General features: G+C 30.3%; 1 pseudogene; it reads right to left on the bottom strand.

Moving 5' to 3' along the window:
- Positions 1-17,825, bottom strand: part of LOC121123617 (uncharacterized) — a 64,517-nt pseudogene that overhangs the window by 15,629 nt on the left and 31,063 nt on the right.

Below are 17,825 nucleotides of genomic sequence, written 5' to 3'. Positions count from 1 at the left end.
TATAATGACTTTATCATCATCTATATAATTGCACTCCATTTCCCTTTTTTTCATTTTCATTGATTCCTTTTTTGATGGGAAGGAAATTGAATGAAGTCTATTGAATCTACCTACTAGTAAAAAGGTCATCCATGACCACCTTACTACCTTCACATATTTGTGATTTTTCAATTAGTCCATAAACAGCAATCGTCCCTTGTCCCAATCCATAACCATTTAATTAAATTTTGGCTCCTCGATAAGGAATGCAATTAATCAGCTCACCCGAAGATGTTGCTAAAACCCGAATTTTAAACCCAAACCGATGTTGGTTTTGCTTTGGCAAGTACTTGACCTTAAAATCATCCAGACAAATGTATTCAGACTTTTACACATATTTTTTTGCAGTCTCGTTTATGGCTTCAAAGAGCATTGCAACTTTCCAAAAGGGATCGTTCAGATTCGGATGGTTGTTGTTGGCAAAATGTGTGTACCGTAGAAGTTCATCAAATCTATTTCAGGATATTGCTTTTTTTTTATTACGGTGTTTCTTGAGTCTTTGCCAATACATATTTCTTTGTGCCACTTTGAGATACCCACTTAAGTATATGATGACATGAGTCGCTAGAAATTGTATTACTGTTCACCTTGTCATTAAATGTTGGATTGTTTGAGCCACAGGCATATCGTTTCGTCTCCTGTGATATTTTTTCTAGACAGGAATATGATATACATAATTTTGAGAATTCGTAGGGAGCTGTGGTAGAATCGGCATCAAAAGGAATTGTGGACTTATTCCATTTTGAATTTTTATAAAGTGGAATTATACTTTGGAAGCGATATGTGGGCGCAGACTGTTTTCTCATAACATTTTTAATTTGTTTTAGTGTTCCACTATCAGTTGATAGATGGTTTTCTCTTTTTACTTGTCTACAAATAAAAAATGAAAAACATTTGACTTACATATATGTATATATTTAAAAGTAATTTGTTTTTCTACATACATGGATTGAGTTTCATCGAAATTAGGGTCTTCCTTTTCATCAAGTCATCCTGATGATGAATGCAAAGTTCAGCATTATTAGATAAAATTTAGATAAACACTTGTAGATGCATCTGGGGGGTCATCCTCTAAAATTGAAAGAATCTCTTGAAGATTCAACTTTTTTCCCTATAATTATTAGGTATAATTAATTTCAACATCGATGTTAATTAATTGATGTTAAGGTTTCGTTAGATTAACTTCAAAATTAATAACGTTTGCAAAAGTAGGAACAATAAGATATTTCTAGGGCTCATTCCCAAACGTACAAATATGCACGTACGAAATTTAGACATTATTATCTATTAATAATTATAAAATAAAACTATAGCAAAAATAATTCATGTAGTAGGTGCATATCAATACTTAATTTTAAAATATTAAAATCAATAATGAGGCATGTGTTTATCCCTTTTATAACTCAGAATGTTCAACCTCGCTCCAAGAAGATACACACTGCAAAGATCTACAAACTATACTGCACTTATTGCGTACAAATTAAAGAAAAAATGATATAATAATTATTGTTGGGGTGGTCATATTGTTTAATTAAGAACAAAGAAAGGGATGTTTTGAGTACTTTTTCTCAAAAAAAAAATAATATCAAAAAACGTCATTTTAACATACATTACTGTTCGTGTTGGAAGTAAAGGGTTAAATATGCTACTCCCCAAGTACCACTTTAGTACCAAGGTATACTGAACACCATGCTCTATATTCAATGATGTAAATCCGTTCTGGTTTTTAGCTGGCCCGTTAATTTGTAATTGGTAGGATAAAGAAGGATTTATTTTTTCCTAAGCAGTTGTGATTATTATTTAATTCCAGAGTATTGATAATACCTTCCTAAATAGAAATAGATTCAATTATGTTCAAAACCTTTTTGAAGGTTCTTATGTGCTCACAAAAGACAAAGCGTAACCCTTATGATTTGTTGCAGATATATAATTCTATCTCCTTGTTACACTCAGACTATAATTGGTGATCGACATTGAGTAATTCTAACAGATATCATTGTGTATATCCTTTTCTCTTTCCTCTCTTGTCACAGCGGATTGTAGTTAATCTGAAGAAACTTTATGAATATTATTCTTTATCTTCTCCTAAGCGTTCTTCAAATTGTCAGGGTTACCATGTTGATTTTAGGGTTTTTTTTACATACCGCCTCAACACTGGATTTTCATCTTTGTGTATATCTTATTCTTCCTTAGCAGTCCTTTCAACAAGCATGACTTGCAATATAACGAGCCCACTAAAATTGATTAATAGAATATCTATAAAATAATAAAGCAAATATAAGTCGCAATTGTCAGTAGAATATCAAGTTTCAACTACCCTTGAATAAGGAGTCTTTACTCACTTATGTATCTACGACGTAAAAATGCATTTTTACGCAGTTATTTTGTATCTTAGCCTCTATAATTAATATGTATCTATCTACATACAAAGAGTCAATGGTAGCCAAAGAATTGCTGATGTAATAATGCCGCTAAGGTATATGTAGTACGTCATTTACGTTCCTCTGTTCTAACGGAAGGACAAGGATGTACAAAGTACAAAGTATTTACATATATTATGTATTTAAATACGTAAATTCATAAGTAATACATAATCTTACATGTAACTCGACTCATATCAAGGATTTCATCAAACAATGGAAACTGAATAATTACAGTATTTATTTATTTATTTGTATTGTTGAAAGTTATAGAAATTTAACCTACATATACTCCCAGGAAGGGCTGCTGGCACTGTTTGGGCTAACCCCCCTCTTAAGTAACCACCCACGGATTATTTGAGGCAGAACATTTTGGGAGGTTGGGAAATTGACTGAGTGTTCCCCTCATGGAAATGTCAGTTTTGTTAAAAAAAAACCTTTTTTAACAAAAAATGAAGTGTGAAATATTGCATAATTGGTCTTTGGAAAGTATATTTAAAATACAAATCACTCGTAATATTTGTTTTAATCTAATTTTTTTCAAGGCTTCAAAAAAATAATATACTTACTCTAAAAATTGAACTATCAAAATATATTAACACATTCTTATAAAAAATAGTAATTATCAATTAAAAATTGTCTTTTTACACGAGTTGAAATAAAATGTTAAGCTGTTGACTTTTTGTTTTACATTCGATTCGTGAACTTTTTTTTTTTTGGTGATTCTTGGTTTCTTCATCATCATCATTATTGTTGCAGCCCTTGTGGTCATGGTGATCATCGCTATGGGCCCTACTTTTCTTTGTACTTTTGGCAACAACTCGTTTTTAGAGTTCTTTTGGGCTTAAGAGGCGGGTACTCTTCTTCCATCATCTCCTTGTCTGTTTTTTCCTCTTCTTCGACCTTATCTCCCCTCCCTCCTTCTGCACTATCTCCTTCATCTTCTTGTTCCTCTGTTCCGTTTCCAAACTCAAGAATAGTACTTCCTACTTAATGAATGGGCCTATTTCACTCTGTCAAAGTACACTTGACGGGTCCATTGAAACTTAGATCTAATGTGCATGGGAAATTTGAACTCAACTTCATTATAACATGGAGTCATTTGATTTCTTTTTCGTTATAACCCGTTTTTCTAACATAATAGTATTGAATTCATCCTCTTTTTTTGCCTTAGAGCTGAGACATGCATTTTTAATGCAAAATTTGTGTAAGATTAAATCATCAATGTCTTCACTATCTGTGTCAAGAGGGCTCCAACTGTGCCCTTGATTTTTTTAATCTAATGTGGGGGACCAAGATACCTGAGTCTTAAAAAAAAGGAAGTACGTGGCTAGAACTATATATATATTCTAAGCCAACCAAGTTGTGCATCTTTTTGAAAAGTGTGAATATCCCTCAAAATATACAAGTAATTTAAAGAAAAACAAAAAAAAATTAAATTGTTAGGGTCAAAAAATGCTCTTTGAATACTTTAACTTTACAGACATTACTTTTTTACTAAAATACAATAGAAGATCGAAGTAGCATGTCACCCTAAGAATTAGACTCCCTAGTACACAAGCAGTTGGTGTCTCAATTATTTAAATTTGTTAGGTATTTCATTCATTTTGCATTCATAATATTTGCTTTAGTTCATTAAAAGGAGCAGACGAACCTTAGTTTTTAAAATGATCCTAAACAACATTAGACTGAAGTATCAACAAAATGTAACAAATGTCCTGAAACGTCCCGGGCTTCACACATGAATGACATTTTTTAAAAATTCATTTCATTTTTAAGTGAGTATCAACCTTTAAAAGACAGCTGTCAAAATTTCATGACAATTTGCTCTTTAGTTTATGAGTTATTGTACTAAGTGTGAGACTACTTTTGATATTTCGAAAACAATGGATCTAAAACAATTTTGTGTTTGCATTTTACACTGCTTCTTGATGGGGGAAAAAAAGACTTTCAAGCTAAGCAATGTCTTCAAAAGTATTATGAGGACTCCACTTTATAAAGCAAATAATAACAAAATATTAATAAAAATGAAAAAATAAACAATTTTGAGCGAAAAAAACATATTTTCTTTGTGAAGCCCTGGAATCTTCTGCCCTTGTTTTATGTTGCATTTAACCCAAAATTTATTTGCTTTTTTCAAGAATCCTGAAATATTTATTGGTGAATTTTATCCTCAATAAACAATTATTTTTTTTAATATACATATTTGGAATCAACATACCTTTTATTATACATACATAAATTGCAGACATCCTGGAAGATTATAAATCAGCATTAGAGTATTACTTTTTATATCCAAGTTATGTAAACACTTGTACTTAAGTACAGGGATTATATAATTTTAATATCGCTTTGTTTATATAAATATATTTGTGATTCTTGATGTGTTTTTTTAAATACAATTTTATACGTTAATAAATTTTTATGTATGTATGTGGTGTGTCAAAATAAAACAAACTTGAAAAAAATAAAAAAAAAAAGGATACAATCTCCCTATATATTTTTTTAACATCATATACAGGGTTGATCAAATCTAGTGGACAGATGTTTTATGAGACATTAATTTAACAAAATCATTGGAAAATAGTGTTCGGCACAACTCAGCTTTAATAATTGCCTCAATAGGAGACTTTGACCATGTAGTCAGGCTCGAAATTGGTCCACACCTTCATGATGGAAGTCTCTAGAGACTATACACTCCTCTGTACTCCTCTATACTCTCCTTTCCTCCAAACCCGCCTATATAAAGTAGCCCAAAGGGTTTGTGTTTGAAGAGGATGGCGGCCACATGTTGAGGTCCCAATAGTCGGACATAGAGCTCCATCTTAAAACAAAGTTGTGTACGAACTTTTATCTGGACAAAGGTAGCAATACGTTATACAGAAGTTCGATCTAAGCATCTGCATTGAACCACTCCTTCTCTCCACGAAAATAGGAGAGCAAACTCCACAACAGCTCGTTCTGAAGCTGTGACATTGTCTGGATGTTTGGTTGTGACGTAGTCGCTGTGTTTCTTACTCACAGTGGCATCCACGGTGAAAAAAACATTTCATCAGACAAGTACAAAACTTTGGCCGAGTTTATGTTGTCCTTCAGAAAATTTGAAATCTTCTTTTCTCCTTCCAGCCTTTTCAGCTAGCTTTGTTCAGCGATAAAATGTCTGGTGGACCTCCTTTATGATTTTGGACCAATGCCATTCCGTATTAAAATTAACAAAACTTGTACCAATAGTATGATCAACCTTGTGAACATAAATCCCTAGACGGCCCTACTAACGTATATCATGATTATTTTTAGTTAGTAGCGTCTCTTGGAAGTACACACACCAACTTTCAGCCAGATCGGATTATTTCTGTCTGTTTGGCATTAGTTTGAATGGAGGAAGTGGAGGATTTCATAAAATGGACTAAAAATAACTTTGGGTGTTAATTACGCATTATTTTATGAAGGGCAACACGTCTCAAGAGACTAAAAAGAAGCTTGATGAACATTATGGGGACTCTGCACCTTCGATTAGAACAGTCTATTAGTGTTTTCAAAAAAATGGAGTATGGGCACAAGTGACGCTGAACGTTCTGGACGCCCTTTTGAGGTTACAATTCCATCCATGATGGGGTGATGGATGACAGTAGAGAGAAGGTGCGTGAGGTTGCTATTGCTGTTGGCAACTAAATTTAGAACCCTATTTCTATTAACTTTGGGACCACAACTGTTGAGGTATGAGCTGGTGCATTGTTGGTTCTTCTCCCTATGCTTAAAACCTAGAACTTTTGTTCTAAAACAATTAACCTACATTACACAGTTTCAGTATCAAAATCAAACCACTCTTATCCACATTTTTTGCTTGGAAATTGAATTATATTTTCTTAAAAAAAAGGTCACCTTATATTTTTATATAGACGGTGTTTCGTACGATATCTCAATACTTCCCCTCCCTGATTAAGAACCACCGACCACTCTTCACGTTTTACAACTGGTACACTTATCACAAGAGTTGTACATTTTAACCAATTTTAGTGTGGTATATTTTTTTTTTGCTGGCAATCTGTGCCATGTTTTTTATATTCCTTAGTTATTTTCATTATTCTTTTATTATTGAGGAGATAACATATAAATATAAAGTACGTGTGCTTATAAATGACTGAGGGTAACACTGAGGATTTGTTTGGGGATTTATGTATGTAAGTCCTCGTTAGATTTAAAGCCGGATTTAGTATTGAACATGCTTGTTACGGAGTAGGGCTTGTGTTAATTCCTTCCGCTTATAACTACTACCTGCTTATCTAATAAAATGTTCTGATATCTAAGCTACTATCCTCCAAAAAGATTTTCGAACAATCAACGTTACATTGTGAATTTTTTTACATACCAATAGCTCTTAAAATTTTATCTATACCTATACCAATTTGAAGAAAATGTTGTTTCTTTGCATTCTGTGGGAGTCTGTGCATTTAATAATTATCCTCTAACAGGAAGCTTAAGAAAATTTGAATAATTTCTTACAATTCTAAAAATAAATAAATAAAATATCCCTTATTGTAAATTAGTCATAAAACATATTACGATGTTGTTTAAAAATAATGTTTTTTGAAAAATATATATTTAATGCAGCTCGTTAAATCTTTGAATGTAAGTGGTTATTGTTGCAAAAAATAATATAATCTTTATTATCATCTAGGGCAGGACTACAGAGTCTAAATTATCTATTAAATTCTATATTATTCCGAGAAATGATTAAGAATCAAGCCAAGTACAAGTCTTTGTTGTTTATTACCATATAATTGTATAATAAAATATTCATCAAATTAGCTGGATATTTGATTTAAATAGAATTGCGCAGAAAAAAATACAAATTTTTATAACTGTTGTACTAGTTTGGAATGCGCAAAACCTTGCCAATGGCAAAAAAAGGTAAGAAGGAATTATTTGGACCTAGAAATATTGTAAATGATGTTTTAGATGTTATTATTCGATAATTTGAGATGAAGGTATTATTTTAAACATAGTTGTAAAAACTAGTGGGATGGAAGTATCGAGTCCAAGTTCTCACTCCTGCTTAGTACCCATTTTTAATTGTATAATAATGCTAAATGAATCTTATGATAGTCAATTTAATTTGAATAAAACTCCTTCGAAATTTCAGTCATAAAATAAGCAGTTGTTAAATCAGAGATAGGCAAAATGCTGTCCGCTGGAGACATGTGGCTCAACGATAAGTTTATGCAGAGTGTTACAAATGTAATTCAGGGGGATTGTCCACATTTGAGCAGTTTTGAGTATAACACACAACATTATTTATTCTTCTCTCTCAACCTTCTCCAAAAATAAACAGAAAAAAGGCTTAAAACCAACTGATATATAACCAATACTCCCAATATGTGGAAATATTCTTTACTGAATAGTAAAAGGTGTTCACAGCTTAACAAAAGCTAATTTGAATTTCTTATTCATTTAGTTAAATATGTAATTATTTCTTGCTCTCGCATTATTTAGTTACTAATTGATGCTTCCACAATAACTTTTGATAACTAAATATATTTAATGCTGTGGTATAAAATCAATTGGCAAAACACTACTACCTTAGTTAAATTCCTTTGTCTAATTAATATATTTCCCCACGAAATATGTTGCTTTTTATGATACCATGGATAACCTCTGTGTCATTTTCTCTGAGTTCATGGAGGTTGCATTAGTAAAAGAATCAATTCTACATTACACACTAAGCGGTCAATTTTTTTTTCGTGTGGTCAGCATATTTGGAAAGAATATTTATGACATGGGCTTCATTTCGTTACTTGATTTATATGTAGCTATGGTCAAAACCATCTTAGCTGGTATCAAAACGATATCAAATACTTCATTTAGACTATGAAAAAAATAATTTGTGATGATTTTAGATTTTAAAAGGTAAATTTTAACAATTTTGTTTTAATCTTGACACTGAGACCAAATAACCTAGGAAGTTCTAGACCGAGATTAAACCAAACCCTTTACCCCTTGAAGATGAGTTTAAACAATATTCAAAAATTGCAAAGGTGATTATTCAGCTTATGAAGTACTTTGCTGGCTTGTGGGTATTATTAATAAGAAAAACAAAGTTTCAGTAACTTATTTTGAGAATAAAATATACTTAATCGTTTTTCATAATCTATATCTTAGGTGTCCCATTTTTAAGGTATGTGTTAATTATATATTTTGTTCTGCGTTGATTAAAAAGTTATATTTGAAAAATTACATACTTTAAAAACCGTTTTTGTGACGTCTATTACCGTTTGAAAATGTCTTTGTTTAACGAAATTTTCATTTTGTAAAGAGACTCAGAGTTTCATTTGTTTTTTTCCCTCCAATGATAGCAAACAAAATATCCCTGATTTCTGATAATTCAATCTTCTGATTTAATCAAAACCTCCAAATCCAAATATATGTGTCCTATGTCGATAGAATTATTTGGGTAGTTTGAGAAGAGTAATGAATTATATAATTCAGTTTGAATGAATTGAAAGGCTGCCTGGAAAATAGAATCTAGGATATTTCTAAGATTGATTGTTTTCATATCAAGATAAAGTTTCTTCATTTTATGGATTCAACATTTGTGGATGTTACTAATCCTATGAAAGATTATTCTATTACATAAACGTCTAGCAATATATATCATTGCTAAATAAGTTTTGAAAAAAGATTTTACTACATAAAAGAACAATGCAAGCAACACTTTTGAGTGTAATGAACAAAGATAAAGCTACATAACATTGGCACAATTGCAACATATTCAGTTCAAATTTCTATGAATTGATTCAGGGATTTTTAGTTGAAATCAGGAAAAAGTATTGTGATACGGTAGTTAAACTGTTTTGTAATGTCGGAGACTAAAAATAATATATTTATTAGTATGAGCTAATTAAACAATTATTGTCGTTACTATATATATATAGTATTAAAGTAAATGGGCATACCGTTCCTCATGGCCCACCCGGAGGCGTTGACCATAAAGTACAAAAAATTTATTTCTACATGGAGTATGTAAAGGCTTGATATATATATATGTCGAAAAAAACAAAAAGAAAATTACAGTAAAATTTGATTAAATCTTCATGCTTGATATGTGTTTCTATATATATAAATTGTGCGTCGCAAAATGAAAATAATTCACTTTTTTAACAATATGAATTTTATTCCAAGCTTATTTATAACAATAACAATTTGTAAATTTGTTGTTGATATAAAAGTTTATAAAATGTTTAATTTGATGATAATATTCCTTTGTACAAGAAATGATTTCATCTCCGTATCAAAAGTGATTGTGGATGATGCGTTTTTGACTTTTTAATTGACTTTGAATTTTTAGATGCGCCTTGTATTTTATTTTATAATAAAAGAGCTTCTTTATTAAAACAACATATTGCCACGAATTTGAGCTATGTAATTTAATAAGTTTTAAACTTATGGTCGATTATGTATTTTTGACGTTTGGTGATATCTTGACCACTAAAAATGTAATAGCCTTATACTGTCACCATATATAGTCTGCAAAATCAATCTGTAACTAATACCGTAATCTTTTTGACCAACAGACAAACAAATTAACAGAAGCAAAACATAGCTCTGTTCAACTTCGTTGGCGGAGATAATTAGTGTAAAATTTAATTGGATGAACATGTTTAAGAAAAAAGTTATTTTCGGAGTAGGGAGCAGGGTTGTTTTGGCTGCAAGCTTATAATAATTTTTTATATAGTTCTTAAAATATTCTCTTGCATCCAAAAATATGGGTTCATTTTTTTAAACGTCTTTCCCACTAATTTTAAATATTGTTGTGTGAGTCTTTATTAATCTGGTCCAGTACAGTCTAAGGACCAGTCCTATTAGTAGTTCGGATCGGTCCTTAAGATTACTAGTACTGAAACTGATTAAAACAAGAAGAAATACATTTTGCGTGACGTCATCAAAGACCGAACTTTATAAGTTTTAGGACTGTTATTAAGGACTGAATTTTACCGGACCGAGACTGAAACGGATGGGACAGCAGTCTTCAGTCCTAAATAAGGACGAAGACAATAGTACTTATAACTGACGACGTGTAAATTACCAATAAAATAATTATTCTAGCAAAAGAGTCGTTACAAAATGAATTATAATCGTTTTGACAATTTTTTTATGAGTATTTATGTATATATTTGTATCCTGTTGCGATATAACAACTTCTATAAAAAAACAACCTATAGAACAGGTTATCCAACAAGGAATATTTTATTGATTGAACTAAATTTAGAATGATATAAATAAACTTATACCTTCAATGAATGCATTGAGTAAAGTCCGACAATAACAAAGAAGAACCAAAGATATTATTATTATTTGAAGATATACACAGCTCTGTTTCATAGAGTCTCTTCCTCTTCCGTCTTTATAAATTAAGCAAGAGAACACATACCTACATACTTTGAATTTGGGTTGACGTTCCTTCACATGGTTTATACAAAATTCATTTGGTCATTATTACATGGTTCTTATAAAAATACACTTTTATTTACTATTTAAATACTCGTATGTCCATAAAAATAAAATACAATATTTTAATATAAGTACGTGAGATAAATTCTTATTAGTTTTGAGACTCAATTCAAATTCAATTTTTTCCCGCTTCACCTTAAGGTGTAAATAATAAATGCAGTAAAAATAAATCCATTGTTTTTAATTAATAATTATCTCCTAGGCAATCAAAACAGTGCTTACCATCACGTCAGACTCGTGATTTTCTATTATTTTATCCACATTTTATGCTTGTCAGAGCGTGGTGCATCTTTAACATCAAAATTACCGAAACAGAATCAACCAAACCGAAATTGCACATGATTGGGTGTTACAATATCAGGACAATACGGAGAAAATATGCCATATTTTATAGTTTTTATTAGAACAAGATCAAAACTTAATCCAGGCGGCTAAAATTTTAATTGTGTTGATGGTGTTTATATTGTAACAGTCAATCATGCCCAATTTCAGTTTCATTTTACCTCAAGGATATTTGCCATTTTTACCCTTTATGTTTCCAAATCACTATCAATGGTCAATGTTTTAATTAAAATAGACATAACAGGCTAAATTACTATATGTTTAACCTTTTAATGCCTTCTTTTGATCGAAAAATCTTTATAACCTAAGTTCATCTAACATATCCAAAAATTTCGTAGTAATATAGGCTAGTAAATATTAAAGGCTAGTTTTAATTAAAAAATATCATTTTTGACCAATTTTATTATGATATAACTATAAGAAATTGCGTTTAGGCTCACCAAGATTTCCCCCTTTTTCACATTTCCAGACGAATGACTTTCCTGTTATAGTTGTTATTTAATGGCCTTTTACTGTTAACATGTATAACTTCCCTACAAAGTTTTACCAAAATAAAATTGTGACATTATTCGTAATCCTAATTATAAACAGACAAATAAACAAACCAAGGTAAAAATATACTTAGTTGGCGAGGATAAAAGTTACTTTTTTTCAGGTAAAAACATTAAAAAACATCATATTCTTAATCCAAAATAAACATTTAAGCTTACTTATTTTCCTAAAAAAGGATATTACAGTATAATCAAACAAACGTCCTTAAACGATGACAAAAAATAAATAACAACAAGTCTATATAAATAGAAAAAGAAACAATAAAATTGTTTGAAGAAAAATAAAAATTAACAAGGAAAAAACTATCATGATCCAAATTTTTTTGAACTATTTAAAATTGCAAATAATCTTACACAAAACCGTCAAGTATATTGCTCAGAGTAAAAGATGAAGTTTAATTAGAAACTTTCAAGTTCAGATGTTATCGTGTGTAATTTTAATTGTTACAACAGTATATTGAACAGCAATAAGAACCCTCCGCCCCCTTCATTATTCGACTTTTATAAATTTCAACTGTGTCAGTTTCTCTGCTATAAGACCCTTACCTTGGAAAATGGAAGAATCTTTTGCTCTACTCTTTTCTTGAACATTAACTCTTCGACTTGATAATCCAAACAGTAGAATCGAAGAAACTGCTTTTGCAGTAACTCCTTTTCAATTTAGCAGAAGAAAATCTCTTAGTATTTGCAGAGCCTGACAAATGCTAAAAGCATGAACCAAAGTGTCAAATATATTTTGAAACAGTATCTACAAGGATAATATATTTTTTCCTGTAGGACAAATTCTGTTCAACAACTGTTTTAATTGGACATTATGAAAAATTGAGTCCAACAATATTATTAATTTGGTTTATAGTATTGACTAATCAGTAACCATGTCCTGCGTCCTTATTTTTAAAGATTATTGAACAAGACAATAAATTAAAGTGTAAGGAAATAAGCTTTAGGATCAAAATATGTGATGAGTTGAAATTTTGATGATTAGTGCTAGTTACCTAGGTATATGTATCTGCCTGGCCATTTAGTAACAGGATAGAGTGTTATATTTCATAAGTAACATTTTCTGATATTTACTACGTCATTTATTTAATACTTCGAGTGGAATTGCTCTGAATAAAGAATAGTTATACATATGTTCGTATAATATATGAGAAATCCTTAAAAAGTTTCGAATTTCTCATTTATCATTTCCGCATATATCTCACTATTATATACGTATTTTTTTCTTTTTCCTATTGCTATCATCATCCTAGGCTTAAATGTTCCGTATTGCATCAAATTTGCTGTACATTTTCTTTCAATCCTTTTGAATTTTATCAAAGAGACATCCTTTAACATTTGTCTATATTTATGTAAATATATATTATATTAGAGTGGTTCTTAAATTGATTAAAAAAAATGTTTTAGGGATGAACGGGGTGACGCTTTTGAAATGTAACGACTTGTTTATTTTTTATATCAGCTGGTGTTATATAAATTGACACGTTTATAGCAACAATTTTGAGTCTATAACAAATTAATTGAGAAATGACAGATAAAATGACAACAAGAGAGAAGATTATACATCTATCAAATCAGGGTCTTTCAATACGTGAGATGGGGCTGTTGGAGCAGAAATTAACGGTCATGAGGGCTGTCAAACGTTATAAGGAGACCAGTACACTTTAAGGCACAACCAAATGCAACAAACCAAGGACAGTCCATATCCCTAGGCTTATCAAGTTCGTCAGGGAGAAGATTCGGATACATTTCAACTGCAGCATACTTCAAATGGACAAGGACCAAGAAATTATCTGGTAGGCCATGAGTAGGCTGGTTAAATTGGACCTGAACATCTACGTTTACAAGTTTCAGAAGGAGCAGGTGTTCTCTGAGGCCACAAGGCCATCGACCATCATTGATATGTACAGGTGAGAAAATATTCAACGTAAAAAGAGTGGCACTATACATAAAACGAACGCGTTTTGACTGGAAGCCTCGGAGACGTGTCTATCCACCTCAGGACACTTTTTAAAATGGCAGCACCCTAACCAAGTCATGGTTTTTGGCGAGGTGTCGGATGGCTTACATGGAGATTATGGTGAACAAAATCCTACCATGGCTGAACAGTGAAAATTTGGAGCATAGGAACACCGTTATGAAGAATGTTGCCCCTGCCCGCTTTTCAATTGCGTCCCAGAAGTTGTGATGTACCAAAAATTTAATTTTTACATGAAGAAAATTTGGTTCCTCCTCCCAGAAGTGACCCCCATTATATTATTTTAGAGAGGAGGGTTTGTCACAAAAAATATTACAAAATGAAAGCCCTGGCCCAGCATTGAAAAGAGCATGGATTAAGGCTGCGTTAGCTAACAAGGGGGCCACATACAATAATTTATTTAGATTATTTCTAGTTAATAGTTATTTGGATTTTTTTTTGTAAAATGAATTCTCAATCATTATTATGATTAATGTATAAATAGAGTTTATAGCTGTTCCATTTCAAATGAGTCGCCAGGTAGTCTATAAATGTTACTTTTTGTAAAAAAATAATATTTAAAGTTTATATTAATTAATGTTTACTCATCCATTTGCTTCAAGTTTATAAATCTCATACTTTTTTAGATAACTCTTTTTTTAATAACTAAAGTAGTCAATGTTAGTAAAAAAAATAATTCATCTTAAAAAACTTTTCATACAATGCTCCCCACAAAGAATTAAAAAAAAAGTATGGCTGTACCGCATATAGAGTGCAATTTTTTTTTCTTCTATTTCTAACATAAGATCTAAACTTTTTGTCAAATGTTTTCTGCAATTTAAAAAAGTTTCCTATAACATAATCGTTAAAATCCAGTAAATACTTGAACTAAAATAGGATATCGAACGCCCATAAAGGGCATTTTGAGGGGCTCGGTGTATAATTGAGGGTTTATATCAAAGTAATTCCTCTCAATATTATTTCTTCAAAGATTCGGAGTAAGGGTTTCTGTTTATACCTTTACTCTCATAGGTGTTGCAGCTAATTTAATGAAAAGTCATGACAAGTCATCAACAGAAATATTATTCGTCTACATTAGCCTAAATTCATCCATATAATGAGAAAATCCTCTTTGCCATATATGATTTAAGTCTGATTGCAGTTTTGAGACATTCTAATGTCGATATTTTGCATGAATATAGCACAAACTACGTATGAGTCATACTTATTTTATGAGAAACATTATATTTGCTTACGTATATAGTTCTTCTTTGACGTCATTTAGATATAATATCAGATTGTCACTTCACTATTTTCTAAGTAATTATGATATGATAGCTTAGAAAATCCGTTCACATAAATTATTTTATTGTATTCAATATCCTGTACATTTTTTTTTATTAGGAAACTTAGCCATAAATAATAATTTTAATGTCTGTAATTTTTTAACACTCCTTTATTATTAGTCAACTTCCTGTTTGCTCTAATTGACTTTTTATACCAGTGTATTTCTAATAGTATAAAACATCATAATTAGACTATAACCTATTCAGTCATATTTTGTTGGTATTTGGAAAAAAGAAATTTTGTGCAATTGTAACAACAAAAATGTTGTTTAACAAATTATTCAAAATCAAAGATTTTTGATTCGATTAAATTAATGTTGTTGAGTTTTTTATAATAAGTAAAAAGCTTTTTATACTCAAAGTAACTGATTGAATGTCTTCAAAACACATTTCAAATTAGATTTATTATTGTTTAAAGACGACGTAGTTTTTGCACTTTTTCGTTGAGGCAATACGTTTGCAAAATTTGGGAGGTCATAAGTTGAAATTGGCATTTGATGATCCATTGAATTTTATATATTGACTTACAGAACAAAGTTTGTATATCTGTAGTCAGAAAATAACTCATCAAATAATATTCTATGTTAAAATGTTAAAACATTCTCAGGTATACTAATATTAAATACATAAAAAATATGTCATTCTATTAAGAAAAATGAATTATTCATGGTGTATGAATAATTAATTAAATTGACTGATGCTGTAATTAAATAAAGTATTATATGACGTAAAGATTATACAATTTGCATAAAGAAGCTTGTATTTCCATCGCAACTTCTTCACACAATATATCTATTATTATTATTATAATTTTGCATCTAAGCTTGGCATAAGTGGCCTATTATTAAATTGATATACATATAAATGGACCCGGAACTTTGGTATACCCAAGACTTTTGGGATTTCAAAAGTTTATTAATAAGAAAAAACTTTTAAATGTGTTTTTCTAAGTAAAAATGTTTATTTTCTTTTCGGGATTTACCGAGAAAGTGAATATGAATTTCCCAATTAAGGATATGTATGTGTGCTGCGTTCTATAAGTATTTCTTCACCATTTGTATTGATAATATATGTTCTTATTTTAACTTTTAAGAAGCTTATGTTCAGGGATATCTGGATTTTTGTTTTATATTCTAAGCTCTAATTAACTATATATGACGATGTCCAATTATATTGATTGACTGTCAAAAACTATTAATAATTAACTGTTTTACTTTTAATTAATCAAACTTTTTTTTTTTTTTTTTTTCCATAGAAAATACCCGAAATAAACTTTTGATCAATCCAAAAACCTTATTTTATAGTACACTGGGAATTCCCATATCGTCCAAATCTTTACCCTCAACTTTTAAACTGATTTGATAAAGAATTGACTAATTCATGATATTCCATGTCGTTCTTGAAAAATAGTATGTTAAATTTTGACAGAAATTGAGTATTTAGCTTTCGTTTTTCCACTTGGTTTTAGCTTAAGTTGTGGGGTAAAATATATGTTTAAATAACAACATAAAATGAATTTATTTAAAAAAAACAAAAAAAAAAAGAATAGATTTAAAGTCTTCTCAATAAACTGTTTAATTTTTCTAAGTAATAGAACTCAAAATTGATCACAAAGTATTAAAACCACACATTTTCTGCTTAATCGGCAGAAATCTGTCGCATGATCATATTACCCTAGAACAAAACAAAATATTCAACTTATGTTGATGCAAAAGCCTAGATCAAATCATGATTGCGAGAGATGGAAACCCAAACAGATATGATTATTCTAAATAAATTGATCGTCACTAAATATTATTTAAATCAAAGTGACATGATGTTATGGCAACATCCACTACTCTACAATTGAGAAAGACAATATCAATAATAATTAAGTCAAATAGTCCGTTATTGATACATGATCAATATCTTTCCGATATCGATATTATAATTGAAAGAGTTCATTGAACGAATGGTGTGTAGAATGAACAATATCTAGCAGAGATTGTTCCATTGTTAAAAAATGATACATTTATTGTTATATACAAATTTATATGAATGTTTGTCAAATTAGCTTCCTCTAGTGTTTAAAAAGGAAACCGCTATCTTCTCATTTCGAATTCAATTATACAATTTCTTTTTTATGTAGTTGGTGGAAATGTGCACAACGTTTTTCATGAGCACAGTCACACGTTGTTTCTCAATACTTAAATAATCTATGCTTAAGAATGAAATTATAATTATAGCAGCTTGATAGAAAGAGAAACATTCTTCAGGTTGCCAACAACAAAAAAACACTAAAAATACTTGTGATTTACAACTTTATATGGATATACCACCCCTTTCTTTTCATTTATAAAACGTGCCTTAGCTACACACGTTCATTCCTATACCTCATCTAAAGACATATACTCTTAATTTCTTCTCTTTTTGAAATGATGCACTCAATTATAGCTCCACACTCTAAAAATGAGAGGTCCTCATACAATTAAACAAATTGTATAAACTTTGCAAAAATAAATTAGAGAATCAAATGATAATTTAATTCGGAATTTGAAAATAATTGTTTCTTTTGGCTCAGAGTAGTATATACTTATGGATTTGGTACACATGTCCCACAACGTAAACTGAAAATATCAGCCCTTAGGAATTGCTCGACTCTTTTGACAGATAAAAAGATTAG

Source organism: Lepeophtheirus salmonis, chromosome 8, assembly GCF_016086655.4.
Source record: "Lepeophtheirus salmonis chromosome 8, UVic_Lsal_1.4, whole genome shotgun sequence".
NCBI lineage: Eukaryota > Metazoa > Arthropoda > Copepoda > Siphonostomatoida > Caligidae > Lepeophtheirus > Lepeophtheirus salmonis.
This window is presented reverse-complemented; position numbering and strand designations above follow the sequence as displayed.